This window comes from Thermobia domestica, chromosome 7 (assembly GCF_964235325.1).
Source record: "Thermobia domestica chromosome 7, izTheDome1.hap1.1, whole genome shotgun sequence".
In the NCBI taxonomy this organism is placed as follows: domain Eukaryota; kingdom Metazoa; phylum Arthropoda; class Insecta; order Zygentoma; family Lepismatidae; genus Thermobia; species Thermobia domestica.
Genome location: NC_137460.1, coordinates 271,484,961 through 271,494,668, shown reverse-complemented (window position 1 = coordinate 271,494,668; position 9,708 = coordinate 271,484,961).

Sequence of the window (9,708 nt, the reverse complement as noted above, 5' to 3'; positions counted from 1 at the left end):
ATTACAAATTATCACCTTACGTGTCGTTGTATTCCTATTCTTTTTCAGTTCAAGCGACGAAAGAAGAAATTGTAGTAATAGTGATAAAAATCGAATTCGAGATTTCAATGAATTCAAGTTTCACGCCCCCACATATCGAAAAAGTGATTTTGATGTCTGTCCATCTGTTCGTTTGTTGGTTCGTCACGCTTTTACACGCATTCAAATAGAGCCCATGCTGTTCTACGTATCTGGACCTAAGTCTAGACATGAAGTTTTTATAACACTTTATCGTTTCGAATTCTATATTCTCCGACACATAAAAATAAGAGTAGTTTACTGAAGGATGAAAATTTAAAATAATTAAATTGTTTCAAAAATAGCTGTAAAGATTTTGCTATTTTTTTTTACAAATATAGTTTGAATCATTGCTCTGAAAAAATACGTAAGGTGTAATTTACTGTATGGGATGCGTCTTTTCGAACAATTTTCTCAATCACATTTTATAAATAAATGTATCATTAATAACCTAACAATATGACACAACTCGTTGGTCCTGTAAACATTCAGAAGGGTAGTTTAGCCTAATCTTCGACGATTTTCCCATTAGCGCCTGATCCAATTTTGTTCATATTTCATAAATAAATGTCACATAAATAATCTAACGATACGGCATAATTCCATCATCCTAAAAAGCTAGAAGTGGTATAATACTTTTCGGAGTAAGATTTACCCTACGATTTTGTGGAGAACGACTCAGGCAATTTTGTTCGTATTTCATAAATAGCATAACTCGTTTGATCCTGAAAAGATACACAAGGGATATTTTATTCTTGGCGATGACTTTTTTGACGATTTCTCAGGAAGTACTCAGACGCTTTTGCTCATAGTACACAAACAATTATTTCCTTAATAATTCTAATATATGGCATAAGTTATTTCTAACAGAAATATGACCAATGGGTACTTTACTTTTGGACATAAGTTCCTTCGAACAAAGTTTTCCAAAAACACATTATTTTATTCGCATTTCCCAAATAAATGTTTCAGTAATAGCTGCAGCCTAACACGAGTCAGTTTAAGAAATTCGAGCGAGAAAATTCAGTGCGTTTCATCCGTACCCATTCTTAAATATATTTTTAAATGTTACACCTAATCACAATTTTCCTAACAAAATCGAAACTTCTATTTAAATGTGCCTTGTTGTTGCCAAATGGTTCAAGTCCATTGGTTCTGGATTTGATTCCCGGTGAGAGCTAGTGTATTTTTGTCCAACGTTAAGGTATAGGTAATATGTAGGTGCAAAGAGAAAAGTGTTGAAACAAGCCTAACCAACCTAATAAATAATACAAAGAAATAATACAATATTACGAAATTATAGAAGAAACGTTGTTAATATTAGATATTTGCGTGTGAGATTGTCCAACCGATGACCGTCAACTCCAAAGGTAAGAAAGTGAAACATCCAATAGCAGATTAATCAGTGGTCTCTAGGTAAAACTATCCTACTAGGAAGTGATTGAGATACCAAAAAATGTTGTAATCGCTGGGAAACATGTTAGGAGAATACATTGGGTGAGAGACATTATTTCATGAATAGTCTGCACATTCGTTGGTGTATTGAAGTGCGTAGGTGGTGTGTGTTTAGCACATCGGGTTCCTTTTTTGTTAGTCCCAGCTTTCTAGACCGGATGCAGTTATTCCCGGTAGAAAATACAAGAAAATATACATTTCTATTACTATTACAGTAAATAATTACACTCATTCTCTCAATGTGATACTTGTTTGTTTAATTGTATACAGAGAGCTGATCCGTGGAAAAATTGTTCATAATAATAAATAAAATAAACTCGACAAATATTCTTGTAAATAATAGGTAAAAGTTTGCGTCACACTGTTCATTTTGCTGGGCACGCCAGTGTGCCACGTTATCCGGTTGTGGCACACTGGAATATAGGGTATGGCTTTCTAATTTTTCCCAACTATTTTAACTGCTTCAATTGAAATGAATTTATAATAATAAGAGAGTGAATGTAGTCTTGTTACCCCTCGATTTAGAAATAAGGTCCGCTAGAATTGTATATATAAAAAATAATAATACTCAGAATTTTATAGAGTGGTTTGTTTTATTCGAAATGACATACTTCCTGCAACTGTTTGGGTTGGAATTATTTGAAATCAAATCTTTAAGTTTTACGACCCACGGTTATACCGGCTAGGCTAAAAGACACGGTGATGATGAGAAATCAATGCAATGGTGGAATGAAAAAAGTGGGAGAAAACGGAAGAACCCCTAGAAAACCCATCTACATGGTGTTTCTCCACCACAAAATTCACTTGGTGCGAGCTGGGTTCGAACCAAGGATCCCATGCGCCAAAGGTGAACGCTTTATCACTGAGCCACCGCGGCCCCTCTGAAATCATTTATAGGAGAGAGTGACTACTTTTATGAAAACTTGATATCGAACACATTTGTTTAAAAATACCAGCTTTTTGTGAAATATTGCTTAATATTCAGGAAAACCTAAGTCAATAATAAAATAGTAGTAATAATAATAATAATAATAACTAATAATAATAATAATAATAACTTATTATTATTATTATTATTATTATTATTATTATCTTAAATTAAAAACTCTCTGGACCTAGTGCATTGGCACAATTCCACGAATCAAAAAGAATGTGTTTACTTATCATATAAGTGTAGAAGGACTTAATCCCTGTTGCTTTCAATATAAAAAGAAAGTGTCCAACTGTCAAATGATATGCTACATAAAATGCCCTATGCAACATAATGTAGTATAGAGTCATCATTCCAGGTTGTCTAAAGAACACTTTCGTTTTAGCAAGAAAGGAAGAAAATAAAAAATACTGAGTTTTAACCTAGTAGGAAGTTTGCAGATTTAAGGGAAAATGCACAGAGTTGTTGGATATAAAATGTAGTTCGGATTAATGGAGTAAGACACCGTAAATATTTTATTGTTTGAAATATACTGGGAGTGACCAAGCCATTACATATGGAAATATCGAAAGAGATACGTTAATGGTGTTAGTTGCAAACTTTTTTAGAAATGAAAAAATAAGGAAATCTCTAAAACTCTGATATCACAGATCCAAATTGACTGACTGGTAAGTAAATCTGCTAAATCTGAGTAAAGCAAAAAAAAGTATTAATGACCTGTGTTAGTTTCAGATATATCATTCTCATATCAAAACTACGATAGAAGTAAATTATGAATAAAGGTGAATTCACAGTTCTGGAATACCAACAAATGATTTTGCTAGATGTAACTTTTCAGAAAACTTATTTGTAAGGATTTATTATTTTTTTCTTTGTTTATTAGCTTCCCCATGCCGTAAACGTCGCCAACTCCTAGTGGCTCACTTGCCGGTAAATGGCGATCGTCGATATACCGACGCGTCGAAGGATTGCCGCTAGCGTGCCACTAGTGGCAGGGATTCGTCGAGTCGAAGCAGATATCTAGAATCGGGGGTATCGAAGTTACCACAATGTAAGAGCGAGGACTTCATTTTGGTCCGCGCTCGTTTGATTTGTCACGGAGAATCGTAAAGGGATCAACATGAACTATCGCCAGTCATGTGCATGCGGTTATTATTATATATTATTTTTCCCTGACGAATTGTTGTTATAAGGACAATATTTGAGCTCCGGGGGTCAAGAGTAACTCCTGCCTTTACATCATGAAGTGAAAAATCTTGAGGTGGGTGCGTATAATTGTATGAATTTAGTTGGCAACTGTCGCCGATCACTAGCAAGTGAATATGGGAGAACTATGAAAAAAGTAAATAGACGCTTGGCATTTTGTTATAAAATTACATGACGAGTGCATTTGATTTGATTCCGAACAGTTTTCTTCAAATATACACGGTTAAAAGAGCACTCTGATTAGAAATATTAAAAAGACTTCAACGATTTATTACTCTACAAGATGTGTCTTCATAATCGCCTCCGTGACGAATTCGGAAGAACACGCAATTACTAACCCTAAGGTTGATGGTTCACGCCCAGCTCAGGGCACTTTCGTTTTATTTTTTTTTAAATGCTTTTAGACTCATCTTGATGCAAAGAAATTACGCATATAGGCGATTTAACGTATTTTAGGGGAATAATTTTGTGGTTCGTTGGCGTTCCGTCGCTTCTCTGCCGGTGGTGGTGTAATTTTCAAAACGGAAGTGGGACCAATTTTTGGCTGCGGGACCGCCAATTTTTGGGGACATGTCACTAGTTGCCTAGAACAAGTGAGGCAATCGTTCCAAGCACTACGCTCGACAGCTTCCGTCTCATTCACGACTTAGACTCTTCAGGAAAAGTAACAAGTTTATTACTTGTAATTTATTCTTTGAGTCAAAGTATTTTGCAATAAACCATCGTTTTGTAAGATATTTTTACGATTGTATACTATTCATTTCGAAAATTGTACTCATAATATAATTTCCCATCATGGATTTGAAAAAATCAAAGTTGGAACAAAGAAAGATATCCGATCCACATGTCTCTTCATGTTTGATATGGAAGTCTCGTCTTCATTATTGACCCTTAATTTATTTTAGTCCTAGGCAACGCGAATCGACAGGATGGCACTAAGTGAAAACATTCATTTAGATGGTTAAGTAATCAGGAAATTCCTGCTGTTATTTCACGAAACACAACAGATCTTGAGGAAAAAAAAAACAATTTTGCTTACCAGGGGGAGGGAGTAAATCATCTGCTTACGTTTGCTTAACTAGGAAGAAGGCAAGGGCGCCGATCCTGGGGGGTCGGGCCGCTCAAAGCTCATGTAGGCCTCCTTTGTATTTATGAATATACAATATTTGGCATTATTTGAGTGTAATTTGTCTTAAAATCCTCATATATATATATTCTGCATTTGAATGCCCCCCCCCCAAATTTAAAGAGAAATTGGCGTCCTTGGAAGATCTAGTGAAATGAATAAAAATGTGGTAACGTAATACTTGAACAACTCTATCTAATGGAGGAAAGTAAATTAGTATTCAACACTTCTTTCAGTTTTAAGCATTTCAAAGATTTTCGTAATTTAGTAGCGTCTCGGATTTGCATTTTTGAAGTACGGGAACTTTATCTATACCTTAACGTGGGAATCGGTTTCGGACCATGCACTTAAGCCGCTTTGCCATAAGAGGCACAAGGAGTTTTTCTTTCGATTTCCTCAGGAATATTGCGAATGGTATAACTTTTAAAACTATGTTTAAAAAAGAATACACATCGACATAATAAGATGATAATCTGATACCTAGGAAATATATTGAATTGTTTTTAATTTGTTCTCACGCTTCCAAATCAGTACTTATGCTTTTTTTATTCTAGCCTTTTAATATAACCATTTCAGACTATTGTCTGTTCTAGGACGATACAATTCTAGTTCATGTATATGCTAGCTTTGGAAATACAGTAGAGTTTCGCTTATCCGACATAAACAGGCAGGCAGAACGCTGGATAATATGGATGTGTTAAGAAAAGACCTATTAAAAGTAAAACTTATGATATAATTTTACATATTACGCATCTAATAATAATGTTTTATAACAAAAAACTGCACTGCACTGAATCAGGGACGTATCCAGCGTGAGGGCCTGAGAGCTGTCTCTCTCCGAAACTCAAGCACTTTTTAATAAACTTGCCTTTACCCTTTTGAAGTTCTTTTATATCAGTTTACTAGTAGTCAGTGTCCAAACTTTGGGCAATGTGCTGTTGTCTTGTTATAATTCTAAGAACATACCATAATGCCATTATACCAGGTGCAGTGGCGTATTTAGGGGGGTGGCTTCCGGGCTTAAGCCCCCACGAAATCTTACTTAGTATAGTAAAGTAAATGAAATATCTTGCAGAATTTTCACATTTCCAGGCAAAGCCCCCCCCCCTCCGAAAGTTAGAAAAGCCCCTCCCGAAACAAAATCGTAAATACGCCACTGACCAGGTGGAATTAAAGAACAGTTTTAAATAGGATTAACATTTCGTTTCCGTTCTGTTTTTAACTTTAATATATTAGAACGATACACTCTGTGTCTTCTTGCTATTTTTGTTATGTGATATACGTAGCAGACAGTTTTCTTTAGTTACATTTCTCTCGAAAATATGTTTCATTTTAATTGTGCTATAATGCAGTTTCCAAAATAAACCGGTTTATAAATGAAAAGTAGGAAAAAGTTTAAGAGAGGTACAGAACTGTTGCATTATTATTATTATTATTATTATTATTATTATTATTATTATTATTATTATTATTATTATTATTGATATTTAAAAACATTAGAATTACGTGCTTACGAGGATTCGTGTTGGGCCCCCTCCGAATAGAAAACCTGGATACGTGTCTGCACTGAATGATAGACGCATGAGTCAAGGTGTAGACGGGCGCGCTAGGCGATAGACTCCACAGCATGAAAAATAGATGAAGATCACAACTTGCAGTTCTTCTTGCCGATTGGTGCTATTTGCAATGATATATCGGATCATATGGTATGTGGAACAAAGGATGGTCGGATAAGCGAGACCATGGTGTATTGGTGTTTCACCAACCTAAACCTCTAAAATGTTTGTATAAACAATTATCTTTCACTCCCTAGCTAAATTTGTAGGTATGATCACACACCTTGCCTCATAAAGTATAGTCTTATAAAGAAAAAAAATTTTCTAGCTAAAGCCTAAAGAAAAGCCAACTTCAATTTTTTTAATAATGGCAAACTAGTCCACTTCACCACGATAAATCACGTTTGGTACTAAGATGTCTTTTTCTGTCCGTATATATCCTTCACACTTCGCTGGAGACAAAATTGTTTTTTCCCCAAGAAAACAGGATGAGAGAACTATACAACAGCATAAACAGAAAACAATAGTTCTCTAATCCTGGATAAATACGTCATTACAGCAAAATATCAGTAAGTTGTCCTTATTATATTGCTTCGGTTCTTATTAACATGAAAATTATAATGTTTTGTAAAAAAAATGGGATGGGATGGGATGGGATTCGATGTGGTGTCAAAATTATAAAATAACTACGACTCCGCCACTCTACCCACCGAACCACGGAGGCTACATGGTATTAGCTCTTTTTTTAAAGAAATAATCTTCATAACCATGGTCCGTATCGCTTCGAACCTTAAAATAAGAGTTTTCTGTTTAATTCTATATTCTCGTACGACATCTTAGTTACAGAAGCTAATTTATATTTGGCAGGCAATCTACACACTAGGTTTTAACCAATAAATCAACATTTTAGTCCACTATCCAGTTCCTTGATCCAACTTCTCGACTCCCCTACTGAATTCCCTCCGCAATTGTGATCTGCTACTGAAAAAAATCCCTAGAAATCATCGTTGCCAGTATACACAAAACCGAGCATAATTTTGTTTTTTGCTTATATTTTTATTATTTTATTATATTTTTTGGAAATATCTTCTTAGATGGATTGCTTTCTATTATCTCCACATACTAATAACTGAATTTTACCCATAAACGTAAGGAAAATGGAATAAATGCGAAAAATCTTAAGTTACAGTATACGCGCAATTTTTTTTTGCGCATGGGAGTACATCAAAACAAACAATAATTCACCTTCTTCCATAGCTGAATTTTTAGTTGGTTTAATCGTAATCATTCTTGTTAAAGCTAAAAGGTATATTTTCAATCAAAGTATCACCTAAATATATCTCTAGAAAGTATTTATCCAAACTTAATTCCATTTGCATTATTTTCCCATTATAGAGAAATTTATAAAAATTAAAAAATTAAATATTCTAAAGATTGGCCCCTTAACGTTTTTATCTTTTAATCGATATAATAGGGGTATAGTTTCCTTCTGCATAATCAATTTAGTAGTATCCATCCTAACCTTTTGAAAATCTTCTTTCTTGACGTATGTGTCTTGTAACGTTTCTAATGCATCTTCAAACCGTTTTCTATCATTCTCTAATTGTGCTTCTATTGATCTAAGTTGACTTACGCTAACAACATCATTTAAATTCTCCAACAATTTTAATTTTTCTTCACTAATATCAACATTATCTTTTCTATCTTTAACATTACCAAATATATCCATACTCATTTATTATACAGAAAATGTCCATCGTAATTTTTCAAAACATTACTTTAACATCTCTATTTGTTTAGATGAGTGTTTAAAATCAATATCAACATGAACATCGTGCTTTTTCAACAGATGGTACAATACACATTTTAAGTTAATAAACAATACTCTTTTCGGATACAGTTCTTTAAAGGTTTCGTATAAGTTTTCGAAGCCGTTTATAAGTGTTTCTTTCATATGTCGTAAGTTTAATGGTTTTTGATCGGTAAGGTGATAGTGTATTAAATAAACATCATCATAATATTTTGTGTATTTGTTTTTCTTTAGTACTTCTAAAACATCTTTTGTTGATATTAAATCTTTTGATATACCTCTAAATTCATCATTTAACACCTTGAACACCTCTTCAGGAATAATTCTATCCTGTAAAGCTTGCAAACGAGATAACTGTAACTTAAATCTTTTTATAGTATCATACCATGATTTTCTTACGCAAGCAGCTCTCATTCCTTCATTAGCACTGTAAACAAAACCATTCGCTACAGAACAATCATCACAAATGTATGTACTCCTAAATTTTGTTAATGACTTACCACCACAATTACTGCATTTTAATGGTCTAGAACTATAATTTGACAACATGTCCTTTAAGGTAATTATTGGATATAACTTTACCAACTCTTCTTCCGTATACAAAAATTTAGGTATTTTCCATAAACCAGTAACATTATGTACGTTGTTTTTTATCTTTTAAGTCTATCTTACTAACATCCCGAAAATACCAATTAAATTTATATTTAACTAGTGCATCTAGTTCATTCTCATGCTTCTCAAAATAATCTAAAAATCTGTTGTGTATATCTTCCATATTTATCTTAAAACAAAACTTTTATGGATATAAACCATAAAAGTACTTAAACTTAATAATATTTAATCATTTTTAATCATATACATAACATCACTAAAAGAATACCCTTGATTTAGAAGATTTAAAACCTTAACACAAAGATGACCACATATAACTGAATTAAAGTCTTGTATTCGTTCGTCATTGTAAAATAAGTTTTTGGTACCAAGATATTGTACTAGTTGTTTAGGAGGAACACCACCATAAGAATCGAACACGTACTTTATATTGTTATCTTTCCAATAGCATATCCAATGAGTACCAATGTTTTCTGATTTATCGAAGTTAACTACACCACACTCATTTATATAGGGTTTATGTGGAAGTTCGTCACTCATAAATACACCTCTAAATCGTTTTATCTTTAATTCTTTAACCAACCTCTCTATATCGAAGTTGGTCAACGGTTTTAGTTTTTTGACTTCTTTGGTTTACCTGCTCCCTGCTTTTCTTCCATAGCCATATTGTGCCTTTTTTGTTCTTCAAGTTCTTGTTTATTCTTCTTAGCATCCAGTACAGTTTTAGTAATCGCTGCTGCACCACCTGCTAATGAGCTAACTGCTCCTAAAGCTGCTAAAATGGCTAGAATTGTAAAAATAAAATCACCCATATGCTCTTTCCTAATCTTTTTCATTTGTGCAGTAGTTAGAGTTAAATCCATTCCTTTACCTTCTTTAATTTTCTTAGATTTATCACTAAGTTGTTTCTTTGTTAATACATGATCAATATTTAAATCCTTTAGTTTGTTATAAG